Consider the following 13,617-nt stretch of genomic DNA (forward strand, 5'->3'; position numbering starts at 1 on the left):
TGCTTGCTGAGCGCGTGTTTACTTCCCCATGACTTCAACACCCACACCCAGCATGGGTGGGTTTGGCCAAAGGGCCTTTCTCTGTGGAATTTGCATGTTCTTCCTGTGTTCCCTTGGGTAGCTAATGTCACAAAAACACGCAGATCTGGCTGGAGTAGTGTGATCTTTCCACGTGCTACAGAAATGGCCCACCCTGCTGGGGTGAAAAGAAGCGGCCTGCTCACTCCTCAAGTTAAGAAGGAGACATGAGCTCAGTGCAGGGCCCTCCCGGGTTTGGCAGAGGGAAAGCAATGCCCAGGACTGATTTAGGTAGGAGCATTGCGTGATAAAATGGGGAAATCAGAGATTATCGGAGATAAAAAAAAAAAAATTAAATTAAATATTAGCTAGCTAGCTAATGAAACAATGAACCATCAAAACTAATTTGCCACATTGATATGAAGAATTCTGCATTAAAGGATCATATCTTTGTGAAGCAGGGTTTCTGATATAGATATATTCTGATATATATATATATATCGGTCGGGAATTTGGACACACTTTCTCATTCAATTCAATGGGGGGAGTGTGTCCGGGCTCTTGACTGGTAGGAAACATACCAAATTAAAAAGGAAATTAAAAGGGAAAAAGAAACAAAAAACAAAAACGAATCACAAACAAATGAATGTTTTTAACTCCACTCTGGCTCTGCTGTCCGGACCGGTCCCCCCCATTCCCTGTATTATGCTATTGATGTCACTTGTTTTTCAATGCATAGTTTTGTTTTTTTTTGTTTTCGCTGCCATCATAGGCTTCCAGCTCAAGCTTGGATTTTTTTTTTTGTTTAGTTTTGTCATTCCTTGCTGTGTTTTGCCACAGTACCCAAGATGTGTAAACATCTGCCATATTTCCATGTCTATTCATGTTTAATGCTGCTGAGGTTTTTTTATTTGTTATTTTCTGGTTTTATTTTCTCCTGTTGATGTTATTTTTGACATTTTGACATATAGTGGTCATTGTTGTTTTTGTTTATTATAAAAACAATCTAAAAATAATATTGTTTTGTAGGAGATATGTATCTTTTTAAGTTTTAAAAAACATTTAAAAAAAAAAAAAAAAAAACAGTTTCTGGTACAAAGGCTTCGTCTAGAGAACTTTGAACATGCCAATAGATCAGGGAAATATCTAGCCAATCAATTAGAAGTAAACAAAGAAAAAACAACTATAACATCCATTAAGGATCAATCAGGGAATATCACCCATGATCCCTCATGATAAACTCAGTCTTCAGAGATTTTTACTGTAAATTATACTCATCACAAATTGATCCACCGTACCAAACCATCAGTTTCTTGGAAATATCAACCTGCCAAAGTTACATCATGAGCAGGTTATGAATTTAGATTCATCGCTCTCAATGGGAGAACTCCATGAAGCTCTCCAGCCAGGGCTTAAAGTATTCCGGCACTGCGCCGGATCTCCGGCGTATGGAGTTTTTTCTTTTCTCGGCGTGCAGAGTTTCACTGATTTAAAAGAAATAAATGAAAAGATGAGTAACTTTAATGTCTACATTTAAATATGTGTTGATAGGCTATGGGATATTGTCAGTTTGAGTCGACTGAGTTCATCTACCAATGGAATGAGAGGAAAGCAGCTCTGGCGCTTAACCAAACTAACACTAGCCAATCAGAAGTAGAGCGGGGATGGGTCTTTGACGGCAGCAGGGCGCAGAGCGGTGCACTTCAGCCCGCCGGAACACCGTCACTTGCGTATCACCGACTTCAAGATCAAGAAAAAATTTATGAAGTCTGTAGAGGATGAGTGTGTATATGTATATGTGTGGCTATGTGTGTGTGTGTGTGTGTGTGTGTGTGTGTGTGTGTGTGTGTGTGTGTGTGTGTGTGTGTGTGTGTGTGTGTGTGTGTGTGTAATAATCCTATCAAAGCTCCACCTGAAGTGTGTCTATAGTGGGGGAGGGAGGGGGAGGCAACCCCGCCACCCGCGAGGCCAGAGGCCGACAAGGAAGAATATATAATATAGAAGATAATACATACGTGTCTAATGTGTCTCATTATTTTCAATAGAGCTGAGGAGTTGTAAACAGCCATTGGAAAGAAAGTGTGAATTGGATTGAAAACAGCACAAATACTCTAGCTCACGGTTTATTGGGCTCTACTCATCTCGGCTCGACTCAACTCATCCTAGTTTGTTTTTAATAACAATTCAGCATCTGGAGCAGAAGTGGGCGGGGTTGGAGCAAATCTGTGTAAACAGCATGACTCTATACAGAGATGAGAGGGACGTAACAGGTGGAGAGGGGAGTTAGTGACAGAGGGAGAGGACATGGAGAGACGAGTGAGCGGGAGACAAGAAGAAAGACAGAGAGATGAGTGAGCGGGAGACAAGAAGAAAGACAGAGAGACGAGGAGAGGACAGGGAGAGGCAAGTGAGCCGGAGACAAGAAGAAAGAGAGAGAGACGAATGAGCGGGAGACAAGAAGAAAGACAGAGAGACGAGTGAGCGGGAGACAAGAAGAAAGACAGAGAGACGAGTGAGTGGGAGACAAGAAGAAAGAAATAGACAAGTGAGCGGGAGACAAGAAGATGTTTAGTTAGTTTCTTATGTGTAGTTTAGGCATCAGAATTAATCCCAAGTGTTGTTTCATTATCTTTTAACACTTGTGTAAATAAATTCGGATTAATTTGAATGAGAGAAGTTGTTTGTGTTTATTTTATACATATTTGTCACGACTGCTGATATCTTATCCTGTAGCCCCCCCTCTATGGAATAACAGCAACATTGAGACTGATTTAGCTGTTTAGTTATTATTTCCTGATAAGTCATGGGGTGCCCCGTTTTGATTGATTTATTTTGATAATTCATTTTGATAAGTAATCTTCTTTATTAATTATTAATAATTATCGAAAGACGATTATTAATAACTCTTTAATAACTGAACCGGCATCCCCTTTGTGGCACAATATAAATGGTGACCCGTGTGAGGCTAAACAGTTGCTGCTCAGACAGCCCGTGGGCCGTCCAGTCCATATTTGGTGCACACTCAGTCCAAAATTTACAAAACTAAGTAATTTACAAATCTTACAAATCTTGTATAAACCTTACAAATCTTGCTTAGAAAGCTAAGATTCTTGTGATTCCAGCAATATAAACCATTTCAGGTTATAATCATAGCAGCTGGTACATTTCGACACGAGAAACAAACAAAGAAAGATTTGCTTACCCTTTGAGGCTTCTGGAACAGTCCAGGCAAAAATATTCCCACAAAAATGGTCTGGTTACATTCAGAAAAGGTCCAGTAGATCCTATCCAGTAAAGTATTTAGTCCAAAATACATTATTATACCAGTAAATATCCATAAACAGCCGCTTTTCATCTCGCCCGTCGTCGGAAAAGCACATAATAATAATAATAATAATTCATTTTATTTAACGGCGCCTTTCATGTCACCCAAGGTCACCTTACAGAATAAAAACAAAACAATACAATAAAGGAAATACAATAGTAATACAGTAGAAATTATAATACATACACACATACACAATACATACAATTAGACAATCAAGGAGCAACAGTACAGATAACAGAACAGTATGGTGGGAGGTAGTGTGTGGTGACCGGTCAAAGTGAGTGGGCAAGTTTAAACAGGTGAGTCTTGAGTTGCGTTTTGAAGGTGGTGATGGAGTCTATTTGTCTTATGTGTGGGGGGAGGGAGTTCCAGAGTCTGGGTGCCGTACAACTGAAAGCTCGGGCACCCATGCTGCTAGGTGTGAGGTGGGAGTGAAAAGAAGTCCAGCAGAGGTTGAGCGGAGGGTACGGGAGGGTGTGTATTCTTTCAGTAGGTCACAGAGGTAGGTGGGGGCTAGGTTGTGAAGGGCTTTGTGGGTGAGGAGGAGGTTTTTATAAATGATACGGTATTGGACTGGGAGCCAGTGGAGTTGGATAAGAACGGGGGTGATGTGGTCAGATGACTTGATGCGGGTGATGATCCGGGCGGCCGAGTTCTGAATGAGTTGTAGTTTGTTGGTGAGTTTGGTTGGGAGGCCAGTGAGGAGAGCATTACAGTAATCGATACGGGATGTGACGAATGAGTGGACCAGAATTTCGGTGCTGGATTGGGACAGTGCTGGACGAAGTCTGGAGATGTTGCGGAGGTGGAAGAATGCAGTCCGGGTGATGTTGTGGATGTGAGGTGCAAATGAGAGTGTGTTGTCCAGAATGACGCCGAGGCTCTTGACGTGGGGGGAAAAGGGTACCGGGAAGCCGTCGATGATGATGGGAGGGGCGGGAGAGGGTTGTGACTTGGTGAGGGTGGATTTGGAGCCGATGAGAAGAGCCTCAGTTTTATTGCCGTTGAGTTTTAGGAAGTTATTGCTCATCCAGGTATTGATGCCGTGTAGGCAGGTGGTGAAGGAAGCGGGAGGAATGGCAGCGGTGGGGTTGGAGGAGATATATATCTGAGTGTCATCGGCGTAAGTGTGAAAATGGACCCCATGGTGACGGAGAATTGAGCCTAGGGGTAGGAGGTAAATGGTGAAGAGAAGTGGACCCAGTACTGACCCCTGGGGGACACCCATTGTGACACCCGTGCATCCGGATTTATGGTTCTGTAGTTGGACAAACTGTTGACGGTCAGTGAGGTAAGATGAAAGCCAGGAGAGTGCAACACCAGTGATCCCAATGCCAGCCAGGCTGTCCAGGAGTATTGGGTGAGAAATGGTGTCGAAAGCTGCGCTGAGGTCCAGGAGGATGAGGATGGTGAGTAGGCCAGAGTCAGCTGCACGGAGGAGGTCGTTAGTGATTTTAACCAGGGCTGTTTCAGTGCTGTGATTGGGGCGGAAACCGGATTGGAAGGGTTTGTGGAGTTTATTTGAATTTAGGTGGGACTGTAATTGTGCTGCCACCACCTTTTCCAGAGTTTTGGAGATGAAGGGAAGGTTGGAGATGGGCCTGTAGTGATTGAGGTCAGATGGGTCTGCACCTGGTTTTTTTAGGGTGGGTATGATGGCAGCTAGTTTGAGGATTGGGGGAACGGTTCCAGTGGTGAGGGAAGAATTAATTATTTTGGTAATCATGGGGGAAATGGATGGCAGACATGCTTTGACAAGCAGGGTGGGGAGGGGATCGAGCTGACAGGTGGTGGTTTTGGCTTTACGAATGAGTTCTGAGATGGTGTGTTCTGATACCGGAGTGAAATTGGTGAGAGGACTGGAGAGGGGTTGGTTGGTGGTGGTTATCCATGGTGGGTCATTTGTGGGAGAGCGTGTTGAGGCCAGTTGATGGTGAATGATGTTGATTTTGGAGCTGAAGAAGTCCAGGAAGGCGGTGCACTGTTCAGTGGAGATGTCTGGAGGGAGGGTTTTTGGAGGCTGAAGTAAGCGGTTGACGGTTGAAAAAAGTACTCTATTGTTTCCTGTGGCAGAATTAATGAGGTTGGAGTAATATGATGATTTGGCGGTATTAAGTGCATTTTTGTAGAGCTGAAGGTGATCGGAGTACATTTGGATGTGCACAGTGAGTCCGGTCCTTTTGCAGAGTCGCTCCAGTTGACGGCCTGTGGTTTTGAGCTGGTGGAGGTCGGGGGTGAACCAGGGGGCGGAGTGGGTAAATGAAACTGAGCGGGTTTTCAGTGGAGCCAGGGCAGTGAGAGAGGAGGAGAGACAGTTATTGTAGTGTTGTACCAGATCGGCAGGGGAGGAGGATGAGGGGGGATTGGGGAAGGAGCTGATAAGGGTAGAGAGATCTGTGGGGTTGATGTGTTTGATGTTTCTGAAGGAGATGATCCGTTGTTCTTTGACTTTGTGCAAATGGGTGTGGATGTCATAAAGAATGGCTTTGTGGTCCGAGATGGGGAAGTCCATGATAGTGAGGTTGGCGGGAGTTATGTCTGTGCAGAAGATTAAATCAAGAATGTGACCTTTGCTATATGTTGCGAGGTTGACGTGTTGTGTGATACCAAGGCAGTTCAGAAGTGATGTGAAGTCGTTTGCTAGGGTGCAGGATGGGTCGTCAATATGAATGTTGAAATCGCCATGGAGGATAACAGTAGGGGACATTGTGCATACAGATGTTAACAGTGATGAGAATTCAGTAAGGAAAACAGCGGAGGGTTTTGGTGGTCTGTAGATGGTAATGATGATGATGGGTTTGGGTCCAGAGAGTTTTACAGCTAGGCATTCAAAGGAGGAGTGTTGGGGGACAGTGAGAGCAGTGACTTTTATGTTTTTACGGTAGATGAGAGCCAGCCCCCCCCCCCTTCCAGTGGCGCAGGGTTTACTAAAAAAGGAAAAGCCAGGTGGGGTGGTTGCATTTAACTGAGTGAAATCATTCGGCTGTTGCCACGTCTCTGTGAGGCAGAAAATGTCCAGAGTTTTGTCGGTGATGAGATCAGAGATGAGAAGGGCCTTATTGGTTAGTGATCTGATATTGAGAAGACAGAGTTTGAGACAGGTGAGTGGTATATATGCAGCTGCTTTGGGCAGGGGAGAGAGTACACTGTGATAGACAGGATTTATATGGCGGTCTGTGCGGGGAGGGGGGCGTGGCTCCTTGAAAGTCACATGGAAACGGAGGGGTCTGACAGTTATAATGGTATCGATTGGGTGACCGACAGCAGGGGGTGTAATGACAGCAGGGGCCTGTAGGAGGAGTGATTCACAGATGGCAATGGATGTAGTGACAGCAGGGGCCTGTAGGAGGAGCGATTCAGAAATGGCAATGGATATAGTGACAGCAGGGGCCTGTAGGGGGAGTGATTCACCGAGGGAGGGGGGAGAAGAAGAAGGCACTGGTGGCACGGGGGAGTGGGCGTGGCATGTAAATAGTCATGCATGAGTGTCCTGTATGTAGTCAATGGTGTGTACAGTGCGCTGTATGTTTTTTGTAAGCATGCGGCTGCCTAGCTTGCTCGGGTGAAGTCCATCGTGCCGGTAGAATGAAGGGCGGTTCCAAAATAAATTGAAATTGTCAATGGAATGAAAGCCATGGATACCGCAGACAGCCTGGAGCCAGAAGTGGAGGTGAAGGAGGCGACTGAAGTGCAGTTCACCGCGGCCCAGGGTGGGCAGAGGGCCGCTGATGAAGACTGATTTTCCAGAGTTTTTTAACATGGCAAACAGGCTGTTGAAGTCCCGTTTCAGCACGTCGGGGTTACTCCGGAACACATCGTTGGTCCCAACGATGTGTTGTTATGTTTACACGTCTGTAACTCCTCCGTCCTGCACGTTTTCAGATGGGAGACCGCAATGGTAAAATGGAGCATACGGCTCTCCTTTGATTGACAGGTCATCCGGCAATACAAGAGCTTCCTGTCCCCTCATAGCGAATGAGCGCCTGTGTTGGGGCGGGACGAGCACGTCCGGCTTTTTGTCATGAGAAAAACGTAGGCAATTGCAGCATTCGCCCAGAAGATGGTGCAATTGTAGAGCAAATGAAATGCTGAACACAACAATGTAGGCCTTAAAAGGAACCCTGGCTATTAAGACATGTAGGTCTTAAAAGATAAATGTTGGTATCAATTATAACAATTTGATATAAAAAAACCTTTTTGATGTCTTCGTTTTTATAAAATTTGAAAATATAATTTAAAGGGGACCTATTATGAAAAACAAGTTTTTTCTTGTTTTAACATATATAAAGTGGTCTCTCCTCACCCTGCCAACACAGACAAGAAGATATCCCATGAAAATCTGCAAGGTCTGCTCCCCCCCGCCCGACTGAATCCCCCAGGGTCATGTGGTTTCTACGGGCCGTTTGGATTTGTGCACTTTCTTTACGTCACCAAAATGCAAACCACGCCCTCGGTGTCCTCCGCTGCTGAAACCACGCCTACAACCAGCTCAGCCGGCCGGAGCGTCCGCCATTGTTTACAAGCGGTGGCTGTTTTCCACCGGTTTGAACAGCGAGGGAGAGTTAAAATTAGGTTTTGCATCGACATTTACCCTCATAAAAGGATCAGTTCCAACAGCACGGACCCAGCAACTGCACACGAGTCAGCGGTAAGTGACGTTATTTTTTATGTCATTTATATTTGTCTATGAGTATGATCTTTGCATTGGCTAAGTATTTAGCTTAGCTCCGGTGCACCGCGGCTCCTCACGGACCGGACCGTCGAGGAACTCCGGGCTCGGAGCTCCGAACCCGGAGTTCCGAACCCGGGGGCTCCGGGTTAGGACCTCCGAACCCGGAGCCCCCGGGTTCGGACCTTTGAACCCGGAGCTCCGAGCCCGGGGGCTCCGGGGGGCCGGCTCCGGGGGAGCTCCGAGCCCGGAGCCACGAGCCTGGGGCTACAAGTCCTGGGGAGCCGTTACATGATTCATTTGTCTTGTAACATAAGAAGTGAAATGATGAGGAATTGGAGTAAATAACCGTGGTGTAACTGTTTAGAATTAAATTCAATCTTCCTGTGTGAATTAGTGTGAAGACGAGGTGACTAAAGGCTGATTTATGGTTCCGCGTTACACCAACGCAGAGCCTACGGCGTAGGGTACGCGTTGATTTAACGCAGAACCGTGGACACGCTTTGCTACGCAGCCGCTGCGCTTCTGCCCGGAGCAACGCTTTGTTCCCTCCCCTCCTACACGTCATTCAAGCAGCCAATCAGCGCAGAGCCTCATTATCATAGCCCCCACCGCCCTGAAAATGAAGCACAGAAAAAGGCTTTATTATCTGTAAAACTATAGACATGTCCCAGAGGCTGAATTTCTGATTTAGGTAGAAAAAACAAGCTTTAGATTGTTTTTAAGACATTCAAGGCCTGTTTAAAATATACATTAAATGCCATATGTCCCCTTTAACTCGTAGGTCGCCATTGTTGTTGTCACGGCTCAGACAGGACAGAGAACCCAAATGCACAACACCAGGCAGGATCAGAGTCCAAGAGGCTTTAATCTTTGTCAAAAGGCAGGCAGGGGTCAAACCGGGTAGTCAGGCAGATCAGGCAAACAAAACCAAAAACGGACAGGCAAAAATCCATACCCCAAGAATCAGGCAGGCTCAAAGACAGGCAGGCAGGCAGAAACAAAACAGGATATGCAGGCTGGAAAGCGAGGCAAAAACACACGACAATCTGGCAAACTAGAAGGTGGAAATGGGCCGGTATATGAGGGGAACTGCTGATGAGGGAAACCAGGTGTGGAGCTGAGCTGGGGAAGCACAGGTGAAGGAAATGAGTGGATCTCTGGCTGATTAGGGTGGCAGGATCTGGAAAAACAGGGGAGTGAGTTAAACAGTAAAAAAAAACCTATCCTACACTGTGAAACTGTGACAGAACCCCCCCCTCAAGGGACAGATTCCAGATGTCCCAAAACCCCCCACCCCGGGCAGGAGGAGGGGGTCTGGAGGAGGGCCCCGGCCAACACATGGCCAAAGCTCCGGGGGCCGTCCTCGGTGCCGGGCAGACCGACGAGGCAGTTCGGGGGGTCGCCCTTGGGGCGTAACAGGCGGATCCGGGGGTCGGTCTGGGGGCTTGGCAGGCTGGTCAGGGGGTCGGTCTGGGACTGCGGCAGGCTGGTCAGGGGGTCGGTCTGGGGGCTTGGCAGGCGGGTCAGGGGGTCGGTCTGGGGGCTTGGCAGGCTGGTCAGGGGGTCGGTCTGGGGGCTTGGCAGGCTGGTCAGGGGGTCGGTCTGGGGGCTTGGCAGGCTGGTCAGGGGGTCGGTCTGGGGGCTTGGCAGGCTGGTCAGGGGGTCGGTCTGGGACTGCAGCAGGCTGGTCAGGGGGTCGGTCTGGGACTGCAGCAGGCTGGTCAGGGGGTCGGTCTGGGACTGCAGCAGGCTGGTCAGGGGGTCGGTCTGGGACTGCGGCAGGCTGGTCAGGGGGTCGGTCTAGGACTGCGGCAGGCTGGTCAGGGGGTCGGTCTGGGACTGCGGCAGGCTGGTCAGGGGGTCGGTCTGGGACTGCGGCAGGCTGGTCAGGGGGTCGGTCTGGGACTGCGGCAGGCTGGTCAGGGGGTCGGTCTGGGATTGCGGCAGGCTGGTCAGGGGGTCGGTCTGGGATTGCGGCAGGCTGGTCAGGGGGTCGGTCTGGGACTGCGGCAGGCTGGTCAGGGGGTCGGTCTGGGACTGCGGCAGGCTGGTCAGGGGGTCGGTCAGGGACTGCGGCAGGCTGGTCAGGGGGTCGGTCTGGGATTGCGGCAGGCTGGTCAGGGGGTCGGTCTGGGACTGCGGCAGGCTGGTCCGGGGGTCGGTCTGGGACTGCGGCAGGCTGGTCCGGGGGTCGGTCTGGGACTGCGGCAGGCTGGTCCGGGGGTCGGTCTGGGACTGCGGCAGGCTGGTCCGGGGGTCGGTCTGGGACTGCGGCAGGCTGGTCCGGGGGTCGGTCTGGGACTGCGGCAGGCTGGTCCGGGGGTCGGTCTGGGACTGCGGCAGGCTGGTCCGGGGGTCGGTCTGGGACTGCGGCAGGCTGGTCAGGGGGTCGGTCTGGGGGCTTGGCAGACTGGTCAGGGGGTCGGTCTGGGACTGCGGCAGGCTGGTCAGGGGGTCGGTCTGGGACTGCGGCAGACTGGTCAGGGGGTCGGTCTGGGACTGCGGCAGGCTGGTCAGGGGGTCGGTCTGGGACTGCGGCAGACTGGTCAGGGGGTCGGTCTGGGATTGCGGCAGACTGGTCAGGGGGTCGGTCTGGGATTGCGGCAGGCTGGTCAGGGGGTCGGTCTGGGACTGCGGCAGATCCATCCAGGATCGCCTCAGGAAGGGGAACAGAGACCACCTCCAGAACAGAGACCGGCGGGACCGCCTCAGAAACCGAGGGCTGCGGGACCGCCTCAGGAACAAGAGTCGGGGCAGACAGGAGGCGGGGAGCCGGAGTCGGGGCAGACAGGCGGCGGGGGGCCGGAACCGGGGCAGACAGGCGGCGGGGGGCCGGAACCGGGGCAGACAGGATGCGGGGGGCCGGAACCGGGGCAGACAGGATGCGGGGGGCCGGAACCGGGGCAGACAGGATGCGGGGGGCCGGAACCGGGGCAGACAGGATGCGGGGGGCCGGAACAGGGGCAGACAGGATGCGGGGGGCCGGAACAGGAGCAGACAGGATGCGGGGGGCCGGAACTGCAGCTGGAACAGGAGCCGGAGCAGGAGCCGGAGCAGGAGCTGGAGCCGGAACAAGCTGGGGCTGGCGCTGACGCCGTCGTCGTTGCCTGCCCTGAAGGCTCCTGGGCCCACCCAGAGCCAGGCGTGTTCCCCAAAAGGGGTCCCAATACTCCTCCTTGGCCCAGCGCATGTTATCAGCCGATTCTCGGGGAGCAGGAACAAGCTGGGGCTGGGGCCGACGCCGTCGTTGTCTCCCCTGAGCCTGCAGGCCTCTGGGCCCACCCAGAGCCAGGCGTGTTCCCCAGAAAGGGAGAAGAGACTGGGGTGTGTCCGGGGCCACCTCGGGAACAGCAACAGGCTGGAACTGGGGGCATGTCTCTGTCCCCTTCACCGTACGGTGGTAGAACGCCACTTGGTCCCCATAAAAAAAATCCCACAAATCCTCTTCCTTACGTGGTAGGTCCATGTTGGCTGGGTTCAGTCTTGGCCAGATTGTACTGTCACGGCTCAGACAGGACAGAGAACCCAAATGCACAACACCAGGCAGGATCAGAGTCCAAGAGGCTTTAATCTTTGTCAAAAGGCAGGCAGGGGTCAAACCGGGTAGTCAGGCAGATCAGGCAAACAAAACCAAAAACGGACAGGCAAAAATCCATACCCCAAGAATCAGGCAGGCTCAAAGACAGGCAGGCAGGCAGAAACAAAACAGGATATGCAGGCTGGAAAGCGAGGCAAAAACACACGACAATCTGGCAAACTAGAAGGTGGAAATGGGCCGGTATATGAGGGGAACTGCTGATGAGGGAAACCAGGTGTGGAGCTGAGCTGGGGAAGCACAGGTGAAGGAAATGAGTGGATCTCTGGCTGATTAGGGTGGCAGGATCTGGAAAAACAGGGGAGTGAGTTAAACAGTAAAAAAAAACCTATCCTACACTGTGAAACTGTGACAGTTGTTGTTTACACCGCAATGCATTATGGGTAGTGACGTCAGACGGTGGCACCTGCTAGCCCCCGTCCACTGTTTTGACACCCAAAAACAGATGAAAACACAGCTAAACAGGTAACGGCGCAACAGAAACACAGATGAAAATACAGCTAAAACATTAAGGTGACGGCGCACCTACAAAAAAGTAAAAAAAAAAAAAAGTACAGCCCCATAAAGCATGAACTATAAAAACACCATAAAACTCAGATAGACTAACCGACCACACGTTTCAACTAGCAGATAGCCGATGCTACAATAAAAACCCCAGCCAGATCTGGCGTAATTAAATAAAGATGTTCTTTCCTATTTGACGCGAAGTCTGCGCCTCCCGTTTCGTCAAACTCCGGGTCAGTCCCCTCAGCCTCTGGTCTGTCATCTGTGGACCCAGCAGCGAGGCCAGTTTTAGGGGGGGGCAGGGGTGGGCTATGCCCACCCAAACGTGCGTCCTGCCCACCGGCGTCTCCATCCCGGCAAGACTGGAGAGCGATGAGCGGAGAGCGGGTGGCAGTGCGCTGCAGGCTCTAGAGCCACGTCTACGTCGTCTACGCCGTAACCTACGCCGTAGCCTACGCCGTAACCTACGCCGTCTACGCCGTAGCCTACGCCGTAGCCTATGCCGTAGCCTACGCCGTAGCCTACGCCGTAGCCTACGCCGTAGCCTACGCCGTAGCCTACGCCGTAGCCTACGCCGTCTACGCCGTAGCCTAATGCACTGGTAAGATGCGCACGACTTTGATCATTTTTGTAGATCTCCCGTGCATTACAGCACACGAGAACTTTGATCCAGTTTGCCTGAACCGAGACGTCTTATGGGCTCCCTCGTCAGCCTCCACGGCCGGGAGAGTGCTGCTCATCTATGTTTTAGATACCTGTCCCAGTTAAACTAACGCGGCTTATCTTCCCAGAGCCACCGAACTAAGTCATCGCCCCCAGAATGCATTGCGCAGGTAAAACATGGCGCCTCCCGCAGGTCAAAATATGTGATGAACATTGTAGATTTTTAAAGCAATTAGATTATTTTATGTGTTTCTAACAACATATTTTAGTATAAGAGAACAATTGTGGCTAATTAGGGACTACAAGTCTTAATAACCAGGGTTCCTTTTTTGTATAGTCTTACAAAAACATGTGTAAAATACTCATTTTTTGTGGTATTGTTATCAAATTTGAACTTGTACTAGATAAGGCTTCAGGCTGTGTCTCAGTGTGTTTTAAAACCAATAAGTCACAGATTCATCTGCAGACACCTGGTTACAAAACACATTTCTGACTGAAATAAAGACATTCTATTTCAGTGTGTTCAAACTGAGATTACCTAATTATAGTAGTAGTTACAGTGATTCTGACAGTTGGTGGAAAGACGTCAGAGTGTTACCTTTCAAAAGAGACCAAAACCATCCATGTACTTCGAACGGTTCAAGAACAGCTTTCAATTTACTTTGGGTATGCGTTGGATAGGTGTTTTGGGCGACTTTTACAGGTGTGGGAACACGTTACCTATTTTGTGCCAAATCTGATTGATTTTGTTGTTTAGGTATTATTTCCTGATAAGTCAAGTGGTGTCCCGTTTTGATTGATATGTTATTATCATAACTATCATGAGACAATTATTAA

This window comes from Cololabis saira, chromosome 8, assembly GCF_033807715.1.
Source record: "Cololabis saira isolate AMF1-May2022 chromosome 8, fColSai1.1, whole genome shotgun sequence".
Taxonomy (NCBI): domain Eukaryota; kingdom Metazoa; phylum Chordata; class Actinopteri; order Beloniformes; family Belonidae; genus Cololabis; species Cololabis saira.